The sequence below is a fragment of the Pleurodeles waltl genome, chromosome 4_2 (genome assembly GCF_031143425.1).
Source record: "Pleurodeles waltl isolate 20211129_DDA chromosome 4_2, aPleWal1.hap1.20221129, whole genome shotgun sequence".
NCBI lineage: Eukaryota > Metazoa > Chordata > Amphibia > Caudata > Salamandridae > Pleurodeles > Pleurodeles waltl.
In genome coordinates this window covers 886,392,559-886,419,827 of record NC_090443.1, presented here as the reverse complement: position 1 = coordinate 886,419,827, position 27,269 = coordinate 886,392,559, and the positions used below count along the sequence as shown (strand labels likewise).

Sequence of the window (27,269 nt, the reverse complement as noted above, 5' to 3'; positions counted from 1 at the left end):
TAAAAACCCCTTTATCTTTACTGCAGATTATTTTTTTAAGAATACTTGTTTACATTTTAGTAAATGGGCACTTAAAGAGCTGTTTTCTGAGCAAAGTCTACTGTGATGTGCTTCTGACCTAACATGGCGTAAGACACGTTTTGCGTATTACTGAGATTTTAAGCTACACTGCAATGCTGACTGAAGGTGTTTTTCCCCTGTTGCAAGACTTTTTTTTGGAGCGAAGAACAATGTAATGGGTCAGAGGATAAAGTGAGATTTTCCAGGAGCTAACACAAGACTCAGATGTTGATGGTCTGGTTACATTGTACCACACCAAAAGCTGCTTCACTCCAAAAGGCTACTTAGAACAAGATGAAGACGTACATGTTGTCTCCTGAATAGATTAGCTCTACTCCACCAAGCTGGGGGACTTGGACAGGTCTGAATAGCAGGGTGTTGACTAGACTGACATTTCATAAAAGGCATCTTATTGGAGGGTGTCTCACCAATCCTACCAATCCCCTATTTGTCAAGTTTGGGATTTGTTATTGAAGTTACTGGCACTGTAAATGCAAGTCTAGACAGATGTCAACATAAAGGAAGAGTGGCAACGGATCACCTCGTTGATTTTTTAACACTGTCGCTTGAAAGATAGAAATAAAATTGTGAAGTTAAATGTCAACAGAAATACCACCACCAAAAGTAAAATGACTCTAGAAACAAGGCTGCATATGAAAACTAGTATTGATGATAAATTACCTTTTATATGGAATTTAAAAAAAATCCCCTGACACTTCTAAATGTTGATAGTGGGTTGCCTGTGGGGGTGTGACCACTTCGGCTGGCTACTGAGGGTCAGCCTGGACTCCCCTCCAAGGGTCAAGTCCCCTGGACCTTGCTGGTCCTCTTCAGCCTTGCAACAGTGAACACACCATTGACACAGATGGCAACCTGCCTGTCAAAAGGAAAATATACAGGCAGCCTGGTCATTTCAGGGAATGGATTAAAGCAGAAGTGCAAACTATGCTTGACCTAGGAGTTATGGAGCCTTTAGAAAGCCCTAGGGCTAGTCCTGTAGTCTTAGTACCAAAACCCCACTCTCAGAATGGTACAAAAAGAGATGAGGGTCTGTGTGGACTACAGAGGCCTCAATACAGTAACAAAGACCAATGCTCATCCAATCCCTAGGGCAGATGAGCTTATAAATACTTTGACTGCTGCCAAGTATCTTAGCACCTTTGATTTGACTGCTGGATACTGGCAGATCAAATTATCAGAGGATGCCAAACCTAAAACAGAATTCTCAACACCCAGTGGGCATTATCACTTCACAGTGATGCCCTATGGTTTGAAGAATGCCCCCGCAACATTTCAAAAGTTAGTGAACAAAGTTCTCCAAGGCCTGGAAAGATTTAGTGTAGCTTATCTTGACGACATAGCTGTCTTCAGCTCCACCTGGGAGGATCACCTGGTCCACCTTGGAAATATATTGGAGGCTCTGTAAAAAGCAGGTCTCACTATCAAGGCATCAAAATGCCAGATAGGCCTGGGTAAAGTGGTTTATTTGGGCCACCTGGTAGGTGGAGGCCAAATCCAGCCACTTCCTGGCAAAATCCAAACAATCTTGGAATGGGTTGCCTCTACTACTCAGACCAAGTCAGAGCCTTCATAGGCCTGACTGGGTACTACAGGAGGTTCATTAAGGGACATGGCTCCATTGTAGTCCCCTTAAATGACCTCATATCCAAAAGGATGCCAAAGAACGTTCTCTGGACAGCTAGCTGCCAGAAGGCCTTTGATGGTGTCAAACAGGCCATGTGCTCTGCTCCCATAATAGGAAGCCCTGTTTACTCCAAGCAATTTATTGTGCAGAAAGATGCTTCTGAGGTAGAAATAGGGACAGTACTTTCTCAACTGAATGATTAACAGGATCAACCAGATGCTTTTATAAGCAGGTTGACCTCCCCCCCCCCCCCCCCAAGAAAAGCGTTGGTCAGCCATTGAGAGGGAGGCATTTGCTGTGGTCTGGGCCTTGAAGAAGCTGAGGCCATAATGGTTGGGACTCACTTCCTTGTTCGAACAGACCATACACCCTTCCCATGCCTTAAGCGAATGAAAGGTGAAAATCCCAAATTATTGAGGCGGTCCATTTCCCTACAGGGAACGGATTATAAAGTGGAACATAGCCCTGGGAGTAACCACTCCAATGCAGATGGACTCTACAAATAGTTCCACTTAGGCAATGAAGACTCATCTGGGCAAGGTTAGTCTAATTCTCCTTCATTTAGGGGGGTGTTGGTGGGACATGACCTTCCTTTTGACATGGTTACCCCCTACTTTTTGCATGCTATCAGTGTGCTAAGACTGTTTTCACTGGGATCCTGCTAACCAGGAACCCAGTGATTGTGCTTTCTCCCTCCCAATTTAATTACCTTGGATCTTGGTGCACTCCACAATTGTCATACAGGTGTCCCCTTATAAGTCCCTAGAATATGGTACTTAGATACCCAGGGCAATGGGACACCAGGGGATCTCCAGCATGTATTATGCCATATAAGGGAGCCCATCCAAAATGTGTCTGCAGGCCTGCAATTACAGCCTGCGTGAAATGGTGCATGTACCCTTTCTCTACAGGTCACAACACCAGGTCACTTTAAGTCACCCCTATGGAAGGGCCTTCCAGCCCAAAAGGCAGGGTGCAGGTTCCTGTGTGTAGGGGCACCCCGGCATGAGTAGAGGTGCCCCTACGAACCCCAGATCCAATGCACTGATCTTCGTATGTGCGGGGAAGCCATTTTAATCATGTACTGGCCACACCTGTGGTCCAGCTACATAATGCTAACTCCGAACCTGAACATGTTTGGTGTCAAAAATGTCGGAATCATAACCCAATATAATGCCAGTATTGGTGTCATGATTCCATGCACTCTAAGGGCTCCTTAGAGGACTCCTCCCCTCCCCCCCCCCCCCCCCAAGTTTTGTTTCTACCAGTCTTCCAGGTTTTTACAGTCAGTCCACACTGCTGCCACCCCACAGAGAGCTCTCTGCATTTCTGCTGCTTGACAAGCTCAGGCAGGGGAAGGCAGGGTAAAGGATTTCCTGTGGGAGAGCATAAACCGGTTTGCACCAGTCCAGGGACCCCCCCCCAGTCCTCTGAAGTGAAACTGAACAAAGAAAGTGAGAATGACCACTTTCCTGTACATCACCACCCCAAGGGTGGTGCTCAGAGCTCCTCCAGGTGGTCACTTGGGACCAGGGCGGTCTGGCACCAGCACGTAGGTACTCTCCTCAGTAATCCCTTTGGAGTGAGTGTGACTACAAGGGAATACCCCTCCCCCGGCGCTATTCAGACCAGAGGCAAATCGCCCCTAACTTCGGGCTATTACAGACCTACCACACCATGAACCACCTGTTCAGGTAGGCTCTTTATGATTCACTTTGAGCACTTCACTTACTGTTAGTGCTCCGGGATCCTAGACCCTGACGAATGCCCCTGACCTACCAGCACCTTGAGAGGGCAGAAACATGTTGGTCATATATACTCCTTTTTAGACTCTAAGAGACATTATTCTCTAGTGAGCCTCCTCCCCAGTTCTTAACCTTACCGACATGCACCTCCATTAAAATTTAACTAGTATTAATTGGTGACATGTATGGTAATTTTATTTCTACCTCATCTGGATCCCTGTAATTTATCCAGCCAGTTTAATTTCAGCACTCCCTCAGGTTCTTTTAACCAAGAGGTTGGGTCCGCCCAAGTAGTATCATCTTACTTGGGTGGGGCTAGGTGGTCAAATGATGAAGCAAGACACTATTATGTGTGTGAGACCACCTAGTCCGTAAGGGAACTCCCCCTCCTTTCCCCCCCACAGGACAACACAGTTTCCCATACCTGGGACACTCTTCACACATGCCTTCTCCATCTTGTATCTTAAGGCGACCGAATTGATACCGCCCATTGAGGGTAAACTGGTCAAGTTCCACACTCAATCCCTACCACCCCACACCCTTAGTGGTTATATAGGTCACTTGGTTCCACCATCTTGAAAACAAGATGTGCAGAGGCCCCTGGGAGCATCTGAGTGTCCATGTCAGGCAGATGACATCAGTGAACCCATCTGAAAGGTGGTCACAGTGCGAAGTGACCAAACCCCCTCTTAGGGCTATTTATGGTCTCCCTTGCAGCTGGGTCCCCAAATTCGGCATGCAGACTCTTCTGCATCACCCTCTTCTGCTTCTGGCCACCGGAACCGCAACTGGACACTTCAGGAACCCACAAGACTTCAAATCCCGAGATGACCTCACCTTGCAACATTGTTTCTCTGTCTCCTTCCAGCAACTGCTATATTTCTACGGCTGTGCATCCTCTGGGGTTGGCAAGACTTCAGCTCCACCTGGAAGTAAGAAGGAATCTCCCTTGGAGAGAAGGAGTCACTCCCCTGCATCTGCAAGTAACCAGGATCTTCATCCACAGAAGGGCAGGTAGTGGCTCCTGCCCAGTCTGGACATTTCACAGAGGACTGGACTCTGTCCCCTTCTTTGACAGGTCCTCTTTTCCCAGAATCCACCTATGGGTTCGTCTGGTCCTCTTCTTGCAAAGTTCCTTTTCTAAATAATCTTGTTAGTACTTCGGAAGACCTGGTACATATCTCTACTCTCCTGGTCACTGGGGGTCACCTAGGTACTCACCTCTTGGGGTCACCTGCTCTCCCAGCTCCCCTCCAACTACTCCATATCCTTGGGTGGGGGACTTCATTTCACATTCCACTATTTTAATATATGGTTTGGCCCTCCCCTAGGGCCCTTGTTGTTTCCCATGCTAATTCATAGGTGTGTGTGTCACAAGTTGTTTTTTCTTCGAAGAAGTCTTTTTTCGAGTCATGGGTTCGAGTGACTCCTCCTCTCGGTGACAATGCGCATGGGCATCGACTCCTTTGTTAGATTGTTTTCCAGCATAAAGGTATAGGAAGGAGTGAAAGAATGTGTATGTACAACTACTATATCTAAAAAGTAAATTAGATGTCCTTGCACACACACACAGATATACATATGGAAAATGTCACTTACCCAGTGTACATCTATTCGTGGCATGTTCCGCTGCAGATTCAGCTGTGCATTATCCTGCCATCTAGTGTTGGGCTCGGAGTGTTACAAGTGGTTTTTCTTCAAAGAAGTGTTTGAGTCACGGGATCGAGTGACTCTTCCTCTTTGGTTCCACTGTGCAAGGGCATCGACTCCATTGTTAGATTGTCTTCCCGCAGAGGGTATAGGAAGGAGTGATAGAGTATATAGGTACAAAGTAAAAGATGTCCATTCTAATGTAAATGTATATACATATGTACAAATGTTTATAACTTAAACAACGTCAGGCTTCTGGGGAGGTGGGAGGATGCATGTGAATCTGCAGCGGAACATGACACGAACAGATGTACGCTGGGTAAGTGACATTTTCCATTCAATGGCATGTGTAGCTGCAGACACACATGCTGTGCATAGACTACAAAGCAGTTTGTCCTCCCATAAAGAGCGGTGGTTAGCCTGTAGGAGTTGAAGTTGTTTGAAATAATGTTCTTAGTACAGCTTGGCCTCCTGTGGCTTGTTGTCGTGATAATACGTCTACACAGTAGTGTTTAGTGAAAGTATGCGGTGTTGACCAAATGGCAGCTTTACATATTTCAGCCATTGGTATATTCCCTAAAAAAGCCATTGTGGCACCTTTTTCCTTGTAGAATGTGCTTTAGGAGTAACTAGAAGCTGTCTTTTTGCTTTAATATAGCATGTTTGGATGCATCTTACAAGCCGTCGTGCTAATCCTTGTTTTGATATGGGATTTCCTGTATGAGGTTTTTGGAAAGCGACAAATAGTTGTTTAGTCTTTCGAAACGGTTTAGTTCTATATTTATAGTACATTAAAGCTCTTTTGTTGTCTAATGTATGTAGAGCTTTCTGCCACAGAATCTGGCTGTGAGAAGAATACTGGCAGTTCCACTGTTTGATTTATATGAAATGGTGATACCACTTTTGGTAAAAAAATGTGGGTTTGTTCTTAGTACAACTTTATGCTTGTGTACTTGGAAGAACGGCTCTTGAAGAGTAAAGGCTTGTATTTTACTTTCTCTTCTCAGAGAAGTAATTGCCACTAGGAATGCAACCTTCCATGTTGAATTTTGCATGAGTGCATAGGTTCAAATGGTGGTCCCTTAGGTCGTGTAAGAACTATATTTACATTCCAAGAAGGAACTGGTGGTGTTCTGGGAGGAATGATGTGTTTTAAAACTTCCATGAAAGCTTTAATGACAGGAACTCTAAATAAAGAGCTATGTTGTCTATTTAGTAAATATGATGAAATTGCAGTAAGATGATTTTTTTTTTTTAAGAGAATGCTACATTTGCTTTTTGTAAATGAAGTAAATAACATACGATGTCTTATGTTGACGCTGTAAGAGGGTCAATATATTGATAGATTGACAGTAATATACAAATATTTTCCATTTGGTTGCATAGCAGTGTCTAGTAGTGTTTTTTCTTGCTTGCTTAATAACTTCCATAGATTCTGATGGGAGTTGTAAATATTCAAACTATGACCTCAGGAGCCAAACTGCTAGATTGAGTGTTTTGGGATTTGGATGTCTGACTGACCTCTGTTTTGTTTCAACAGATACGGTCTGGCTGGGAGTTTGGAGTGTGGTACTACTGACAGATCTAATAATGTTGTGACGTGCCCATGTTGGTGCTATGAGTATCATGTTGAGTGAAGTTTGACGCAACTTGTTGACTAGAAAAAGAAGGAGTGGGAGAGGGGGAAAAGCGTATGCAAATATCTCTGACCAATTGATCCATAGAGCATTGCCCTTGGATAGGGGATGTGGGTGTCTGGATGCGAAGTTTTGGCATTTTGTGGTTTCACTTGTTGCGAACAGATCTATGTTTGGTGTTCCCCACTTTTGAAACTATTTTTGAAGTACTGGAGGATGAATCTCCCATTCGTGTGTTTGTTGGTGATTTCTGCTGAGGATATCTGCCAACTGATTGTCTATCCCTGGAATGTATTGTGCTACCTGATGAATTTGGTTGTGAATTGCCCATTTCCAAATTTGTTGGGCTAGAAGGGAGAGTTGGGATGGATGTGTCCCTCCCCGTTTGTTTATATAGTACATGGTTGTCATGCTGTCTGTTTTGATAAGAATATTCTTCTATGTGAGAAGAGGTTGAAAAGCTTTGAGTGCTAGAAAGACAGCTAATAACACCAAGTGGTTTATGTGTTGCCGTCTGTGTTTGATATCCCATTGCCCTTGAATATTGTGATTGTTTTGGTGAGCTCCCCAACCAATCATTGATGCATCTGTTTTAATTATGGTCTGAGGCACAGGGTCTTGAAATGGCCGCTGTAAGGAAATGCCTCCTTGGCATGGTTACCCCCGGACTTTTTGCTTTTGCTGATGCCAAGTTATGATTTGAAAGTGTGCTGAGGCCTGCTAACCAGGCCCCAGCACCAGTGTTCTTTCCCTAAAACTGTACCTTTGTCTCCACAATTGGCACAACGTGGCATCCAGGTAAGCCCTTGCAACTGGTACCCCGGGTACCAAGGGCCCTGATGCCAGGGAAGGTCTCTAAGGGCTGCAGCATGTCTTATGCCACCCTGGGGACCCCTCACTCAGCACAGACACACTGCTTGGCAGCTTGTGTGTGCTGGTGGGGATAAAATGACTAAGTCGACATGGCACTCCCCTCAGGGTGCCATGCCAACCTCACACTGCCTATGGCATAGTTAAGTCACCCCTCTAGCAGGCCTTACAGCCCTAAGGCAGGGTGCACTATACCATAGGTTAGGGCATAAGTGCATGAGCACTATGCCCCTACAGTGTCTAAGCAAAACCTTAGACATTGTAAGTGCAGGGTAGCCATAAGAGTATGTGGTCTGGGAGTCTGTCATGCACGAACTCCACAGCACCATAATGGCTACACTGAAAAATGGGAGGTTTGGGATCAAACTTCTCAGCACAATAAATGCACACTGATGCCAGTGTACATTTTATTGTAAAATACACCCCAAAGGGCATCTTAGAGATGCCCACTGAAACCATACCCGACTACCAGTGTGGACTGACTAGTTTTAGCAGCCTGCCACACACCAGACATGATGCTGGCCACATGGGGAGAGTGCCTTTGTCACTCTGTGGCTAGTAACAAAGCCTGTACTGGGTGGAGGTGCTTCTCACCTCCCCCTGCAGGAACTGTAACACCTGGCGGTGAGCCTCAAAGGCTCACCCCCATTGTTACAGCACCCCAGGGCACTCCAGTTAGTGGAGTTGCCCGCCCCCTCCGGCCATAGCCCCACTTTTGGCGGCAAGGCCGGAGGAGATAATGAGAAAAACAAGGAGGAGTCACTGGCCAGTCAGGACAGCCCCTAAGGTGTCCTGAGCTGAGGTGACTCTGACTTTTAGTAATCCTCCATCTTGCAGATGGAGGATTTCCCCAATAGGATTAGGGATGTGCCCCCCTCCCCTCAGGGAGGAGGCACAAAGAGGGTGTAGCCACCCTCAGGGCTAGTAGCCATTGGCTACTAACCCCCCAGACCTAAACACACCCCTAAATCGAGTATTTAGGGGCTCCCAGAACCTAGGTAACTAGATTCCTGCAACCTAAGACTAAGAAGGACTGCTGAGCTGAAAAACCTGCAGAGAAGATGGAGACACCAGCTGCTTTGGCCCCAGCTCTACTGGCCTGTCACCTCACTTCAAGAAAACTGCAACAGCGACGCGTTCCACAGGGTCCAGCGACCTCTGAAGCCTCAGAGGACTACCCTGCATCTAAAAGGACCAAGCACTCCTGAGGACAGCGGCTCTGCTCCAAAGAAGAAACATCTTTGCAACAAAGAAGCAACTCTGAAAGAATACAGGTTTCCCACCGGAAGCGTGAGACTTTGCACTCTGCACCCGACGCCCCCGGCTCGACTTGTGGAGAACCAACACTACAGGGAGGACTCCCCGGCGACTGCGAGCCTGTGAGTAGCCAGAGTTGACCCCCCTGAGCCCCTGCAGTGACGCCTGCAGAGGGAATCCAGAGGCTCCCCCTGACCACAACTGCCTGCTTCTAAGAACCCGACGCCTGGTAAGGACACTGCACCCGCAGTCCCCAGGACCTGAAGGATCCGACCTCCAGTGCAGGAGTGACCCACAGGTGGCCCTCTCCCTTGCCCAGGTGGTGGCTACCCAGAGGAGGCCCCCCCCCTTGTCTGCCTGCTTCGCTGAAGAGACCCCTGGGTCTCCCATTGAACTACATTACAAACCTGATGCTTGTTTGCACTCTGCACCCGGCCGCCCCCGTGCCGCTGAGGGTGTACTTTTTGTGCTGACTCGTGTCTCCCCCGGCACCCTACAAAACCCCCCTGGTCTGCCCTCCGAACACACGGGTACTTAGCTGCTGGCAGACTGGAACCGGGGCACCCCCTTCTCCATTGAAGCCTATGTGTTTTGGGCACCACTTTGATCTCTGCACCTGACCGGCCCTGAGCTGCTGGTGTGGTAACTTTGGGGTTGCCCTGAACCCCAAACGGTGGGCTACCTTGGACCCAACTCTGAACCCTGTAGGTGGTTTACTTACCTGCAAAACTAACAAACACTTACCTCCCCCAGGAACTGTTGAAAATTGCACTGTGTCCAGTTTTAAAATAGCTTTTGCCATTTGTGTGAAAACTGTATATGCTATTTTGCTGATTCAAAGTTCCTAAGACACCTGAGTGAAATACCTTTCATTTAAAGTATTGTTTGTAAATCTTGAACCTGTGGTTCTTGAAATAAACTAAGAAAATATATTTTTCTATATAAAAACCTATTGGCCTGGAATTGTCATTGAGTGTGTGTTCCTCATTTATTGCCTGTGTGTGTACAACAAATGCCTTACACTACCCTCTGATAAGCCTACTGCTTGACCACACTACCACAAAACAGAGCATTAGAATTATCTCTTTTTGCTACTATCTTACCTCTAAGGGGAACCCTTGGACTTTGTGCATGGTTTTTCTCACTTTGAAATAGTACATACAGAGCCAACTTCCTACAGAGTTTCTATAACGTATTGCGTGTGAAGAAGACACTGTTGTTGAGTGTTGGTTTTTATTAGCCAGTCGTCTAAGTATGGGAATACGTGCATGTGCTTTCTCCTTATGTGAGCGGCTACTACTGCAAGGCATTTTGTGAATACCCTTGGGGCTGTTGTTATCCCAAAGTTAACACTTTGAATTGATAGTGTACGCCGTGTATCACAAATCTTAAGTATTTTCTGTGAGAAGGATGGATGGGTATGTGAAAGTACGCATCCTTGAGATCCAATGTTGACATGTAGTCCTCCTTTTTTAGTAAGGGAACCACGTCTTGAAGTGTTACCATGTGGAAGTGGTCTGACTTGATGAAGAGATTCAGTGTTCTGACGTCTAAGATAGGTCTTAACGTTTTGCCCTTCTTTGGAATTAGGAAATGTAGTGAGTAGACGCCTGTTCCTTTCTGATGGCTGGGTAATAACTCTATTGCTTGTTTTTGTAATAGTGCTTGGACTCTATTTGTAATAGGACTAAGGGGGTCATTCTGACCCTGGCGGCCGGTGACCGCCAGGGTCACCGACCACGGGAGCACCGCCAACAGGCTGGCGGTGCTCCCGAGGGCATTCTGACCGCGGCGGTTCAGCCGCGGCCAGAAAGGGTAAACCGGCGTTCTCCCGCCGGTTTACCACTGCCCTTGTGAATCCTCCATGGCTGCGGAGCGCGCTCCGCAGCCATGGGGATTCTGACACCCCCTACCACCATCCTGTTCCTGGCGGGTCTCCCGCCAGGAACAGGATGGCGGTAGGGGGTGCCGCGGGGCCCCTGGGGGCCCCTGCAGTGCCCATGCCCGTGGCATGGGCACTGCAGGGGCCCCCGTAAGAGGGCCCCGCAAAGTATTTCAGTGTCTGCTAAGCAGACACTGAAATACGCGACGGGTGCAACTGCACCCGTCGCACCCCTGCAACTACGCCGGCTCAATTCTGAGCCGGCGTCCTCGTTGCAGGGGCATTTCCTCTGGGCCGGCGGGCGCTCTTTTGGAGAGCACCCGCCGGCCCAGAGGAAATGTCTGAATGGCCGCCGCGGTCTTTTGACCGCGGTGCGGTCATTCAGCGGCGGTACCTTGGCGGACGGCCTCCGCCGTCCGCCAAGGTCAAAATGACCCCCTAAGTGTTGTTTGGACATATTGTGTGCCCTTGGGGGCACATCTGGCGGGGAAATTTGTGAATTCCGTGCAATAACCATGTAGGATAATGTCTAGGACCCATGCGTCCGTGGTAATGTGTGTCCAGTTCTGATAGTATGCAGTAAGTCTCCCCCCCACTGGTGTTAAGTGTCGGGGTTTTGTGACATTGGAGTCCCTGTTTGGTTTGGCTTGTTTTAGGTGTCTGGAACTTTTCCCTTCCTCTTGGGAATTGTCCTCTTTTATATGAGCCACGAAAAGCTCCCCTCTGGTATTGTGCCTGATGGGTGGATCTGGTTTGCGAGGTGGAAGGCTCTGGTGTTTGCATTCGAAAACCCCCTCTAAACTGTGGCTTTCTAAATGTGCCTCTGCCCTGTGGGGAGTAGAGCACGCCTATGGCTTTGGCCGTGTCCGTGTCCTTCTTTAATTTTTCAATTGCTGTGTCCTCCTCTGGCCCAAACAATTGTTCTTGGTTAAAAGGCATGTTCAACACCGCTTGTTGGATTTCTGGCTTGAATCCAGAGCTTCTTAACCATGCATGCCTGCGAATGGTTACTGCAGTGTTGACCGTTTGTGCTGCCGTGTCTGCCGAGTCTAATGCGGACCTTATTTGGTTGTTGGATATTGCTTGTCCTTCTTCCACAACCTGATGGGCACGTTTCTGGTGTTCTTTGGGCAAGTGTTGTATAATGTGTTGCATCTCGTCCCAGTGTGCCCTATCGTAGCGAGCAAGTAGGGCTTGCGAATTAGGAATCCGCCATTGATTGGCTGCCTGTGCTGCCACTCGTTTGCTCGCTGTGTCAAACTTCCTACTCTCTTTGTCAGGCGGTGGAGCGTCGCCTGACGATTGAGAGTTTGCCCTATTTCTTGCTGCTCCTACAACCACCGAGTTCGGTGTAAGTTGCTGTGTTATAAACACAGGATCCGTTGGGGGAGGCTTGTACTTCTTCTCCACCCTAGGCGTGATAGCCCTTCCTTTAACTGGCTCCTGGAATACCTGTTTTGCATGTTTGAGCATACCCGGGAGCATTGGCAGACTCTGGTAGGAAGCGTGGGTGGATGCCAAGGTGTTGAACAGGATATCATCCTCTATTGGCTCAGAATGCATTGCTACATTGTGGAACGTAGCTGCCCTGGATAGTACCTGCGTATATGCAGTACTGTCCTCTGGAGGTGACAGCTTTGTTGGGTAACAATCCAGACTGTTATCTGATATTGGTGCATCATATAAGTCCCATGCATCTGGATCATCCTGTGTCATCCCTGTATGCGTAGGTGACTGCATTGGAGGTGTTCCCACCGGAGACAGCTGTGGTGAGTGTAGTGGGAAAGGTTGTGGAGAAAACCTTGGTGGTGGGGATTTTTCTCTGGCCGCCTTCGGCTGAATTTCTGTCTCCTGAAATGCCAGTTTTCTTTTGGTTTTAATTGGAGGAAGAGTTTGTATTCTTTCAGTCTCTTTCTGGATATGCAACCTCCTTTGCGTATGGTCTGGTTCATCCATACTTATTTCCTGCTCAAATCTGTGTCTTTCAAGCACTTGGCTGGAAAGTCCTTGCTCTTCTGTGTAAGAGCTTCTTTTCGGCTCTGAAGCCGCTTTTTTCGGTACCGATGTTTCCGATAGTCTTTTTCGGTATCGACGATATTTTTCTCACCTTGGGTGAGTCGAACTCTGTGTCGAGATCGTTCGGTGCCGGAATCTCGACCGAGTCGGAAGTCTTCGGCAAATCTCTGGCCTTTTTCGGTGCCGATGTTTGGTCACCTTCTTTTCGATGGGTTAAACCATAGCCTGCTGGTGGTGGCGTCCCCTTGGCCTTAACGATCTTTGTGTGAGGTTTGGATGGGGCAGTTTTACTCACTGTTTTCTGCATCGTCTAGGGTCGCTCACTTTCAGATTCATCAGAGTCCGTCTCCTGGATGGAAATTCTTTCCTCCTCTTTGACGTCAAGTTGTTTTCTCAGTGTCGACGCCATTTGCAGTCTTCTCGCTCGTCGATCACGTAGGGTCTTTTTAGATCGAAAAGCTCCACAAGTATCCTCCCTGTGTTCTGGTGATAAACACAGATTACAGACCAGGTGTTGGTCTGTATAAGGATACTTCGAGTGGCACTTCGGACAGAAGCGGAAAGGGGTCAGCTCCATTAGTCTTTGCCGATGGATGTGGTCGGGCTGACCAGGCCCCGCTGAAGAACGGAAGCCCCGAAGGGCCGCCGGAGCACTTCTGCGATCGGTGCCGATACAATAACACTAAACCTGCTTAGAAGGTCTGCTAGCTGGTTGTGTATCCTTGGGATGTATTCCGCTAGTAAGTAAATCTGATTGTGAATTGCCCATTTCCATACTGTTTGAGCAAGAAGGGACAATTGGAATTAATGTCCCCCCTTGTTTTCTCAGACAATACGTTGTTGTCATGTTGTCTGTTCTTATTAAGACTGTCTTCTTTGTGATCTGAGGTTGAAATGCTTTGATGGCCAGGAACACAGCTAACAATTCCAAGTGGTTTATGTGATACGTTAATTGTGTTGAGTCCCAGTTCCCTTGTATGGTTAGGTTGTTGAGATGAGCTCCCCAACCTGTCATTGACACATCTGTTGTGATTCTGGTCTGTGGCACTGGGTCTTGAAAGGACAGCCCTTTTGTTAAGTTGTGATTCCACCATTGCAGATATTTGTACGTTTGGCAGTCTAACACTAGATCCTGTAACTGACCCTGGGCCTGAGACCATTGTTGTGAGAGACACTGTTGCAGTGGTCTCATGTTTAGTCTTGCATGCGGCACTATTACTATGCAGGATGCCATCATTCCCAATAGTTTCATGATACATTTTACTGTTTAAGTTTGATTGATCTGGATTTGTGATATAAAGTTTTGAAAGCTTGCATCCTCTGTGGATTTGGGTAAGCTAATGCTTTGAGAATCGCACCTAGATAAGGTTGAACCTGTGCTGGTTGAAGATGAGATTTATGGTAATTGATTGTGAACCCTAATGTGTGTAGAGTATCTATTGTGCATTGAGTGTGTTGTTGACACTGTAGAATATTGCTGGATTTTATTAGCCAATCTTCTAGATAAGGGAAGACATGTATGTGTTGTCCTCTGAGGTGAGCTGCTCCTACAGCTAGACATTTTGTGAAAACCCTTGAAGTACTTTGAACTGGTAGTGTTTGCCTGATATTACGAACCTTAAGTATTTGCGGTGAGCTGTATGTATGCGAATGTGGAAGTAGGCGTCCTTGAGATCTAACACGGTCATGTAATCTTGTTTTTGTAGTAGGGGAATAACATCCTGTAGAGAGACCATGTGAAAATGTTCCGACGGGATATATAGATACTTTCCTCGTCAGGGGTGGGGTATCCCCCGAAGACTAGCTATTAGCCCATTTCCTGGCTGAACTGACCACAATAGAATCTGGTGGCAGTTGTGGCGTAATGCAGACTGGGTCTGTTGATGCAGGCTTATATTTTTATCAATTCTTGGGGTTAGAACCCTAGCTTTGACTGGTTCTTTGAATATATCGTCTGCGTGTCTAAGCACACCAGGCAGCATTGGTAAGTACATGGTATGCAGCTGCCCTAGATATAACTTGCGTGTAAACTGTACTATCCTCTGGTGGTGAAGGTTTCGTAGGATAAAGATCGGGATCATTTGATGGTATAGGGTCTGAATCAAACAAGTCCCAAGGGTCCACTGTATCTCCCTGTGAGTACGTGTGGGAGTGTGATGGTGAAGATAGTGGTGGTGGGGTAGTAGGTGGTGGAGAAAGCTGGAGAGGTAGTGGCTTATCCCTGGTCTTAAAATGTTTTGCTGGTGGCAGAGCAGTATCAAGAGTCTCTTGAAAAGCCAGCTTCCTTTTAGTCTGTGGAGATGGAGAAGCAATACTTTTTCCAGTCTCTTTATGGATATGTATTCTTCTCTGTTTACTGTCCATAACCTCCCATATTGGTTGGCTATCAGACTCCTCTGTTTGATATTCTGATGTTTTTGTCCCCCTGACCGCGACTGCCTGCTTCTAAGAACCCGACGCCTGGTAAGGACACTGCACCCACAGCCCCAGGACCTGAAGGATCCGACCTCCAGTGCAGGAGCGACCCCCAGGTGGCCCTCTCCCTTGCCCAGGTGGTGGCTACCCCGAGGAGCCCCCCCCGACCCTTGCCTGCCTGCCTGCATTCCTGAAGAGACCCCTAGGTCTCCCATTGAACTACATTGCAAACCCGACGCCTGTTTGCACACTGCACCCGGCCGCCCCCGTGCCGCTGAGGGTGTACTTTTTGTGCTGACTCGTGTCCCCCCCCGGTGCCCTACAAAACCCCCCTGGTCTGCCCTCCGAAGACGCGGGTACTTACCTGCTGGCAGACTGGAACCGAGGCACCCCCTTCTCCATTGAAGCCTGTGTGTTTTGGGCACCACTTTGACCTCTGCACCTGACCGGCCCTGAGCTGCTGGTGTGGTAACTTTGGGGTTGCTCTGAACCCCCAACGGAGGGCTACCTTGGACCCAACTTTGAACCCTGTAGGTGGTTTACTTACCTGCAAAACTAACAAGCACTTACCTCCCCCAGGAACTGTTGAAAATTGCACTGTGTCCTGTTTTAAAATAGCTTATTGCCATTTGGGTGAAAACTGTATATGCTATTTTGCAAATTCAAAGTTCCCAAAGTTCCTAAGTAAAATACCTTTCATTTAAAGTATTGTTAGTTTATTTTAAGAACCACAGGTTCAAGATTTACAAAGAAAAGATATTTTTCTATGTAAAAACCTATTGGCCCGGAATTGTCTTTGAGTGTGTGTTCCCCATTTATTGCCTGTGTGTACAACAAATGCTTAACACTACCCTCTGATAAGCCTGCTGCTCGACCACACTACCACAAAATAAAGCATTAGAATTCTCTTTTTTCCACCATCTTACTCTAAGGGGAACCCTTGGACTCTGTGCATGCTATTTCTTACTTTGAAATAGTACATACAGAGCCAACTTCCTACAACCACTTTATGTTTATATATTTGTATAAAGGGTTCTTGGATAGTAAATGCTTGTATTTCAGTCACTCTTCTAAGTGATGTGATAGCTATTAGAAAGGCCACATTCCAAGTTAGATATTGAATTTGACAAGAGTGCATGGGTTCAAATGGTGGGCCCATGAGTCGTGTTAATACAGTATTAAGGTTCCACAAAGGAACTGGTGGTGTCCTTGGGGGTAGGATTCTTTTTAGTCCCTCCACAAGGAATGGTTTCTTACCTGTAACTCCAGTTCTCTCGTAGGGGTATTTCCATGATAGTCATAAGCACTGAATAGTTCCGCGCGCCTGCGGGGACCCCGGAGCACTGTTGTGTAGTATATTCTTAAGTGCAATCATCAGCTCCTTGACAAAAAAGGTCTGTGAAAAACACTTAAGAATAACAATGTGCAGCCTATGTGAACAACTACACAGGCCAAATTGTTAGAAGAAAAAACAGTTGTAGTGTAAATTTCACGTTTAAACCTCTATTTATTCTATAAATACATAAATAAATACATTCTCATATTTTATTTACACCTCTCATGAGAATAAAACAATGTAGGGCAGTGTAGCCCATAGGCTGCCATTATACAGAATGAAAATAGAGCTGTGCCTTTAAGAAAGTAAAGTCTTCCTGTTTCCCATCATGCACAGCAAAAGGCAGTTGCCTCAGTTCTTTTTTGGAGGCTATTAACCTGACATGAAGAAAAACAAAACATTTGTTGGAGTACCAACCTCCATAATATTCATATTCTATGTCAACTCCACCGGGGAGGAGGGAGGGTTGCTTATGACTATCATGGAAATACCCCTACGAGAGAACTGGAGTTACAGGTAAGAAACCATTCCTTCTCTCGTAGGGGATTTCCATGTATAGTCATAAGCACTGAATAGAGTAGCAAGCCCATCCCCATAACCGCGGTGGAGTAGACATAAGAATACTGAGAAAAACATGAATCATGCAAACAAATTCTTGAGCAAAGCCTGTCCAACCTGAGCATCTGCCCTAGCGTCTGTATCAAGGCAGTAATGCTTAGTAAAGGTATGGACCGACCTCCAAGTGGCAGCCTTGCATATTTCTGCCAAAGGGACATTTCTCATCAAGGCTACAGTAGCTGCTTTCCCTCTGGTAGAGTGGGCTTTTGGCCTACCACCAAGGGATTTGTTTGCTAACTGATAACATAACATTATACATGAAACAATCCACCTGGATAAAGATTGTTTAGATGTGCCCAAACCTGTTCTGATTGGGCCATAGTTAGTAAAAAGCTGTTGTGATTTTCGTAAGCTTTTTGTCCTGTCCAAGTAAAATTTCAATACTCTCTTTACATCCAGAGAGTGCAGAGTTCTCTCAGCAGGCGTAGCTGGATTCTGAAAGAAAGTCGGTAATGAAATTAGTTTGGTTCACATGGAAGTCGGAGACTACCTTAGGTAGAAATTTTGGATGAGTTCTCATTACCACTTTTGTAGAATGAAAAACCGTGTAGGGTTCCTGAGCGCAAAGGGCCTGGATTTCGCTGACCCTACGCGCTGAAGTGATTGCCACCAGAAAAGCAGCTTTCCATGTGAGATGCTGCAGCGATGCCTTGTGTATCGGCTCGAATGGCGTCAGCATCAGACGTGATAAGACAACGTTCAGTTCCCATGGAGGAGAAGGCTTTCTAATGGGAGGAAAAACCTTCTTTAAACCTTCTAGGAAATCCTTAATAATCGGAATCCGAAAAAAGGACGTTTGTGAAGGACTCTTTCTGTATGCCGTTATCGCCGCCAAGTGAACTTTTATTGACGACAGTTGTAAGCCCGATTTTGCCAAACTTAACAAGTATGGCAGGATAGATTGTTCTCCACAGGAAACCGGGTCAATGTTGTTGTGTAAACACCAAATGCAGAATCTCTTCCACTTGCTTGCATAGGCTGATCGTGTGGAAGGGCGTTTTGCTTCCTTCAGAATTTCCATACAGTCCTGAGGTAGGTTCAAGTGTCCATATTGCACTAGCTCAGGAGCCATGCTGCCAAACTCAACGATGAGGGGTTGGGATGAGATATCTGCCCTCTGAACTTCGTGAGAAGGTCCGGACGATATGGTAGCCGGATGTGTGGTTTGAGTGACCGGTGAAGAAGGTCTGGGAACCACCACTGGCGTGGCCACTCCGGAGCAATTAGGATCATTTTGGTCTGAGCATTGGACAGCTTCTGAAGGACCGCCGGAATCAGGGGAAGCGGTGGAAAGGCGTAAAGAAATGCTCCTGACCAGCTTATCCACAGGGCATTCCCCAGTGTCCCTGGATGGTAATATCTGGAGGCGAAGTTTTGGCATTTTTTGTTTTCTGGGGTTGCGAATAGGTCTGTAGAGGGGGTACCCCAGAGTGCGAAAATGGAATGAACGACGTCGTCGTGTAGTACCCATTCGTGGTTCTCGTTCATTACCCGACTGAGGGCATCCGCTTGAACATTCTGGATGCCGGGCAGGTGAGTTGCCACTAGCGACAGGTTCCTGGCTAGAAGCCAATGCCAGATTGTCTGAGCCTCTCTGGATAAAATTCTGGACCTGGTGGCTCCTTGTTTGTTCACGTAGTACATAGTGGCCACGTTGTCTGTCTGAAGAAGGAGAGTTTCCGTTCTCAGAGAGGGAAGGAAGGCTTTGAGCGCAAGGTGGACTGCGCGAAGTTCCAGCAGGTTGATGTGATAGAGAGACTCTCTCTGTGACCACTCGCCTTGGACTCGAAGATGTTCCATGTGCGCCCCCCATCCGAGCAGTGACGCATCTGTTACGATGGTTTGAGATGGAGGCCGTTGTTGGAACGGAATCCCCACCAAGAGATTGCTGGGTAAACACCACCACTTCAGGGATTGTAGGGTGTGAGGAGAAAGAAGGACTTTGTTCTCCCAATCGTCCCTCAGTTGACACCACTGATCCTCTAGATTTTCCTGCAATGGTCTCATATGGAGGCGAGCATTGGGAACCAGATGGATACAAGACGCCATCGAGCCCAGTAGAGAAGCTATTATTCTTGCAGTGGCTTGAGGTCTTTCCTGCAGTTGTTTGCACTTTTGGAGAATCGATAACCGTCGTTCCTCCGAAGGAAACACCTTTCCTAGCCTGGTATCTACAATGGCCCCTAAGTAATGCAACCTCTGAACAGGTGTTGCTGTAGATTTCAGAAGATTGACTTGAAGACCAAGTTTTTGTAGCAGTTGTAGAGTCCATTCGAAATGCTGCTGTGCCTCGAGACAGCTGGAGGCCTTTATGAGCCAATCGTCTAGATAGGGGTAGACGAATATTCGCTGTTTACTCAAGTGGGCGGCTACTACCGCCATGCATTTGGAAAAAGTTCTTGGCGCTGATTTTAGGCCGAAAGGTAGAACTGCAAATTGGTAATGGCGTTTTCCGACGGTGAACCTTAGGAATTTTCGGTGTTTCTTGGTTACTGGGATATGAAAGTAAGCGTCGCAAAGATCTATCGCACATAGCCAGTCGCCCTGACGTAGATGTGGGTAAATTTGGTGTAAGGCTAACATCCTGAATTTTTCTTTGCGAATACATTTGTTTGCTGTCCTCAGATCTAAAATGGGACGAAACTCTTGTTTGTCTTTTTTCGGTACAAGGAAATATCTCGAATAAATCCCCTTCCCTTGTTGGCTGATGGGAACGGGTTCTATGGCTCTTTTCTGCAATAGGATATTGACCTCTAACTGCAGAGCTTCGAGATGGTGGTTGGCTGTTTTGGGTGGAACAGATGGTGGAGAACTGGTGAATCTGAGAGCGTAACCATGTCTCACAATATTCAATACCCAGGCGTCTGTTGTGATGCGTTGCCACTCGTCCAGATGATTTGAGATACTTCCCCCTACCGGAGTGGGTAACGGAGGAGGGGGAAGCAAAGATTCAGGGCTTAGACGTGGGAGCTTGTCGAGGTGTCTGGGTCTGAGGTGTTGAACGACCCCTTGTCGACCTTCTGGAGAAGCCCCTCTGATGCTGCTGCTGCTGCTGCTGTTGCTGAGGGCGTGAAGACGTCCAATGTGGAGCCTGATACCTGTGGGTGAACAGTCTTCTTTGATATGGGCGGAATCCTTTTCGCTGTTCTTTAGGTCGCTCCATGCCTACCGCTTTCAGGGTATCCAGCTCCGACTTCATTCTGGCCATCTCATCATCGGCATGAGAGCCGAACAAAGTGGAGCCTGAGAAAGGCAGGTTCTGTATCCTCTGCTGTGCTTCGGGTTTAAGCAACGTAAGCCGCAGCCATGCATGTCTCCTGAGCGCTATACCATGAGCATAGTTATGTGCAGATAGTGTTGAAGAATCCGCCGCAGCACTTATAATCTGGTTAGAAACCATAGCTCCCTCGCTCACGACCTCTAGGAAATCTTCCCTTTTGTCCCTAGGGAGATGCTCCGCGAACTGCAGTATAGAGTCCCAGAGGGATCGATCATATCTCCCTAATAAAGCAGTGGCACTGGCTGCTTTCATGGTGATGGATGCCGTCGAGCATACTTTTCTTCCTGCAGCATCGATCTTTCTGCTCTCTTTGTCTGGGGGAGCAGAGGAAGACGGTGACGTCGAATGCGATTTCTTCGCTGCCACTATAACTACCGAGTCTGGTACTGGGTCCGACCTCAAGAATAGAGGATCTTGCTCTGGTGGACGGTACTTTTTAATGAGTCTGGAAGGAGCAGACTTTGTTGTAGCCGGCGTGAGAAAAATGTCCATTGCTGGCTCAATAAGACCCGGAACCAGTGGAAATAAAGGTCGTGAAGATGTCCTTTGATGCAAGGTCTCAAAGATCACTGATGTCGATGGGGCCGGAGCTGCTAGCGGGATATTCAGCTTGGTTGCCCCTCTTACTAAGACCTCCTGAAATGTGTTGACATCATCTATGGGAGACACTCTTGGGGACGGTGAGTCCGATAAGGTTGGAGAGTAGTCTCGTGTGGACGATGAAGAATGTCCATGATGTGATTCCTGACGACGGTGCCTAGAGGTAGATGTACGCCTCGAGGAATAACCAGAACGCCCTGCAGATCGCGTTGGAGTCCTCGGAACAGGTTCTGGAGGAGGCGCCGGAAGAGGAGCCGTAGGTGTTACCGGCGTCTGTGGTAACGGCGACTGCCTTTGCGAGAGCTGTGGCGATGCTGGAAGTAGGATAAGCGAGGCCGAGGATTCCGAGGTTGTATAAACCCTTCTAGGCCTCTTAGATGGTCTTCTCGACGTCGAACTGCGGTGACGGCGAGTGCCTCTAGACGTCGACTCGTCTCGCCGCTGAGAACCTCTCGACGACGAACCTCGACGACGGTGCAGTGACGGTGAACGCCTCCGACGGCGAACACTCTCTCTCGACGGCGATCTCCCTCGCCGTGTCGACGGCGAGCCCGACTCGGATCTCCTTGGCGTTGACTGTGTTCGCCGTGTCGACGGCGACCCAGATCCTCTCGACGTCAGGTGTCTTCGCCGCCTCGCCGGCGAAATAGCTGTCGACGGCGAACGATGCCTTTTTCTCGCCGGCGAAGCACTCCTCGACGGCGAACATGTTGGCGCCGTTCCCTGCTTCGACGTCGACGCTCTCTACGTCGTCGGAGATCTATGTCGTTTTTCAGCAGGTCTGGAAGGAGTCATGGAGGAAACAGGTTGAGCCCTGGTAGAAGTCTGACCTTCTCCTCGCTCTGTAGTGGAATGGCCACTTTTTCTCCTGTCCTCTCTCGCCTGAAGTCGGATCTTCTCTCTATCACGAAGGGTTCTTCTAGAGAAGGTTTTACAAATGTCACACGACTCCGGTTTGTGGCTGGATGGAAGACAAATTATACAGACCCTATGTGGATCTGTTTTAGCCTTCTTTCTTCCACAAGAAGGACATTTATCAAAAAGTGAAGGCATTTCTAACTAGAAAAAACCTCAAAATTCTGTCAGAATTTAACAGAAATCAGTAGAAAATGATCACTCAAAGGTAAAAACGTCGAGTGAAAATGAAATTCAGAAGATATTTCAATGAATTTCTGTCACAAAAGCTTTTGTGAGGTAGAGCTCAATGCTTCAGGGAGCCGGAAAAAAAGAACTGAGGCAACTGCCTTTTGCTGTGCATGATGGGAAACAGGAAGACTTTACTTTCTTAAAGGCACAGCTCTATTTTCATTCTGTATAATGGCAGCCTATGGGCTACACTGCCCTACATTGTTTTATTCTCATGAGAGGTGTAAATAAAATATGAGAATGTATTTATTTATGTATTTATAGAATAAATAGAGGTTTAAACGTGAAATTTACACTATAACTGTTTTTTCTTCTAACAATTTGGCCTGTGCAGTTGTTCACATAGGCTGCACATTGTTATTCTTAAGTGTTTTTCACAGACCTTTTTTGTCAAGGAGCTGATGATTGCACTTAAGAATATACTACACAACCGTGCTCCGGGGTCCCCGCAGGCGTGCGGAACTATTCAGTGCTTATGACTATACATGGAAATCCCCTACGAGAGAAATGCTTTAATGACTGGGATTCTAAAGAGTGATGTTGTATGTGTAATCTGCAGTGAGATGGATTTTAATGGAAGAAAATGCTAGATTAGACTTTTGTAAGTGTAACAAATAGCATACAATGTCCTTTGTGGAGGCATGTAGTGGTTGAATTTGATTAGTGTGGCAGTAGCAAACAAATCTCTTCCATTTGTTTGCGTAACAATGTCTTGTTGTAGGTTTTCTGGCTTGTTTAATGACCTTCATGCACTCTTGTGTAAGATTTAAATGTCCAAATTCTAAGACATCAGTAGCCAGATTGCTAGATTGAGCGATGCTGGATTCAGGTGTCTGATCTGTTTGTGTTGTGTTAACAGATCTGGTATGTTTGGTAGTTTGATGTGGGGTACTACTGATAAGTCCAACAGTGTTGTGTACCACGGTTGGCGAGCCCAGGTTGGTGCTATGAGTATTAGTTTGAGTTTGTTTTGACTTAGTTTGTTGACCAAATAAGGAATGAGTGGGAGAGGGGGAAAAGCGTAAGCAAATATCCCTGACCAACTGATCCATAGTGCATTGCCCTTGGACTGAGGGTGTGGGTACCTGGATGCGAAGTTTTGGCATTTTGCGTTTTCTTTTGTTGCAAATAGGTTTATGTTTGGTGTTCCACAGCGGTGGAAATGATCCTGTAGGATCTGGGGATGTATTTCCCATTCGTGAGTTTGCTGGTGATCTCGGCTGAGATTGTCGGCTAACTGATTCTGAATGCCTGGTATGTATTGTGCTATTAGGCGAATGTGGTTGTGAATTGCCCAATGCCAAATCTTTTGTGCTAAGAGACACAGTTGTGACGAGTGTGTTCCCCCTTGTTTGTTGAGATAATACATTGTTGTCATGTTGTCCGTTTTGACAAGAATGTGTTTGTGGGCTACTAGTGGTTGAAATGCTTTTAATGCTAGAAAAACCGCTAGCAGTTCCAAATGATTTATGTGAAGTTGTTTTTGTTGATTGTCCCATTGTCCCTGTATGCTGTGCTGGTTGAGGTGTGCTCCCCACACCATGGAAGCATCTGTTGTGATCACGTCTTGAGGCACTGGGTCCTGGAATGGCCGCCCTTGGTTTAAATTTATAGGGTTCCACCATTGAAGCGAGAAGTGTGTCTGGCAGTCTACCAACACTAGATCTTGGAGTTGACCCTGTGCTTTTGTTCATTGTTTTGCTAGGCACTGTTGTAAGGGCCGCATGTGTAATCTCGTGTTTGGGACAATGAAGACATCATGCCTAGAAGTTTCATTACAAACCTTACTTGGTAGTGTTTGTTTGGCTGTATGTTTGATGTTATATTTTGGAACGCTTTGACACTTTGTGGACTTGGAGTGGCAATTGCTTTTTGTGTGTTGAGTGTTGCTCCCAAGTATTGTTGTATTTGGGATGGCTGTAGATGTGATTTCTGGTAATTTATAGAAAATCTTAGTTTGTGTATAGTTTCTATAACGTATTACGTGTGAAGAAGACACTGTTGTTGAGTGTTGGTTTTTATTAACCAGTCGTCTAATTATGGGAATACATGCATGTGCTGTCTCCTTATGTGAGCGGCTACTACTGCAAGGCATTTTGTGAATACCCCTTGGGCTGTTATCCCCAACGGTAACACTTTGAATTGATAGTGCACGCCGTGTATTACGAACCTTAAATTTTCTGTGAGAATGATGTATGGGTATGTGAAAGAAGGCATCCTTGAAATCTAACATTGACATGTAGTCCTCTTTTTTTTTAGTAAGGTAACCACGTCTTGAAGTGTTACCATGTGGAAGTGATCCGACTTGAGGAAGAGATTCAGTGTTCTGAGGTCTAATATAGGTCTTAACGTTTTGTCCTTTATTGGAATTAGGAGATATAGTGAGTAGACACCTGTTCCTTTCTGATGGTTGGGTACTAACTCTAATGCTTGTTTTTGTAATAATGCTTGGACCTCTAGTTGTAATAGGTCCAACTGTTGTTTGGACATATTGTGTGCCCTTGGGGGCAATTCTGAATTCTATGCAATAACCATGTTGCATAATGGCTAGGACCCATGCGTCGTAGTTATGTGTGTCCAGTTATGGTAGTATGCGGTAAGTCTCCCTCCCACTGGTGTTAATTGTTGGGGTTTTGTGACATTGAAGTCACTGCTTGGTTTGACTTGTCTTAGGTGTTTGGAATTTTCCCCTTCCTCTTGGGAATTGTCCACCTCTATATGAGCCACGAAACCCTCCTCTCTGGTATTGTCCCTGATAGGTAGGTCTGGTTTGCGAGGTGGAAGGCTCTGGTGTTTGTATTCAAAACCCCCCTCTAAATTGTGGCTTTCTAAATGTGCCTCTGCTCTGTGGGGAGGAGAGGGCGTCCATGGCTTTGGCCGTGTCCGTGTCCTTCTTTAATTTTTCAATTGCTGGGTCCACTTCCGGCCGAAACAATTGTTCCTGGTTAAAAGGCATTTTTAACACAGCTTGTTGGATTTCTGGCTTGAATCCCGAGCTTTGTAACCATGCATGCCTGCGAATGGTTACCGCAGTGTTGACTGTTCGTGCTGCTGTGTCTGCCGAGTCTAAGGCGGACCTTATTTGGTTGTTGGATATTGCTTGTCCTTCTTCCACAACCTGTTGAGCACGTTTCTGGTATTATGTGTTGCATCTCGTCCCAGTGTGCCCTGTCGTAGCGAGCCAGTAGGGCTTGTGAGTTTGCAATCCGCCATTGATTGGCTGCCTGTGTTGCCACTCGTTTGCCCGCTGCATCAAACTTCCTACTCTCTTTGTCAGGCGGTGAAGCGTCTCCTGACGATTGAGAGTTTGTCCTCTTTCTTGCTGCTCCTACAACCACCGAGTCTGGTGTAAGTTGCTGTGTTATAAACACAGGGTCCGTTGGGGGAGGCTTGTATTTTTTCTCCACCCTAGGCGTGATAGCCCTTCCTTTAACAGGCTCTTGGAATACCTGTTTTGCGTGCTTGAGCATGCCTGGGAGCATTGGCAGACTCTGGTAGGAAGTGTGTGTGGATGCCAAGGTGTTGAACAGGAAATCATCCTCTACTGGCTCTGAATGCATTGCTACATTGTGGAACGTAACTGCCCTTGATAGTACCTGCGTATATGCAGTACTGTCCTCTGGAGGTGACGGCCTTGTTGGGTTACTGTAAGGAAATGCCTCCTTGGCATGGTTACCCCCTGACTTTTTGCCTTTGCTGATGCCAATTTATGATTTGAAAGTGTGCTGAGGCCTGCTAACCAGGCCCCAGCACCAGTGTTCTTTCCCTAACCTGTACTTTTGTTTCCACAATTGGCACACCCTGGCATCCAGCTAAGTCCCTTGTAACTGGTACCTCTAGTACCAAGGGCCCTGATGCCAGGGAAGGTCTCTAAGGGCTGCAGCATGTCTTATGCCACCCTGGGGACCCCTCACTCAGCACACACACACACTGCTTGCCAGATTGTGTGTGCTGGTGGGGATAAAATGACTAAGTCGACATGGCACTCCCCTCAGGGTGCCATGCCAACCTCACACTGCCTATAGGTATAGATAAGTCACCCTTCTAGCAGGCCTTACAGCCCTAAGTCAGGGTGCACTATACCATAGGTGAGGGCATAAGTGCATGAGCGCTATGCCCCTACAGTGTCTAAGCAAAACCTTAGACATTGTAAGTGCAGGGTAGCCATAAGAGTATATGGTCTGGGAGTCTGTCATGCACGAACTCCACAGCACCATAATGGCTACACTGAAAACTGTGAAGTTTGGTATCAAACTTCTCAGCACAATAAATGCACACTGATGCCAGTGTACATTTTATTGTAAAATGCACCCCAGAGAGCATCTTAGAGATGCCCTCTGAAACCTTAACCGACTACCAGTGTAGGCTGACCAGTTTTAGCAACCTGCCATACACCAGACATGTTGCTGGCCACATGGGGAGAGTGCCTTTGTCACTCTGTGGCTAGTGACAAAGCCTGTACTGGATGGAGGTGCTTCTCACCTCCCCCTGCAGGAACTGTAACACCTGGCGGTGAGCCTCAAAGGCTCACCCCCTTTGTTACAGCACCCCAGGGCACTCCAGCTAGTGGAGTTGCCCGCCCCCTCTGGCCACAGCCCCACTTTTGGTGGCAAGGCCAGAGGAGATAATGAGAAAAACAAGGAGGAGTAACTGGCCAGTCAGGACAGCCCCTAAGGTGTCCTGAGCTGAGGTGACTCTGACTTTTAGAAATCCTCCATCTTGCAGATGGAGGATTCCCCCAATAGGGATAGGGATGTGCCCCCCTCCCCTCAGGGAGGAGGCACAAAGAGGGTGTAGCCACCCTCAGGGCTAGTAGCCATTGGCTACTAACGCCCCAGACCTAAACACACCCCTAAATCGAGTATTTAGGGGCTCCCAGAACACAGCAAGATAGATTCCTGCAACCTAAGACGAAGAAGGCTTGCTGAGCTGAAAAACCTGCAGAGAAGATGGAGACACCAACTGCTTTGGCCCCAGCTCTACCGGCCTGTCTTCCCACTTCCAAAGAACTGCTCCAGCGACAAGTTCCACAGGGTCCAGCGACCTCTGAAGCCTCAGAGGACTACCCTGCATCTAAAAGGACCAAGAACTCCAGAGGACAGCAGCTCTGCT

The 27,269-nt window shown here is 47.1% G+C and overlaps 1 protein-coding gene across 6 annotated transcripts in view; it reads right to left on the bottom strand.

The window, feature by feature from the left end:
* Positions 1 to 27,269, bottom strand: part of TUT4 (terminal uridylyl transferase 4) — a 1,006,035-nt gene that overhangs the window by 713,401 nt on the left and 265,365 nt on the right. The window lies entirely within an intron of this gene.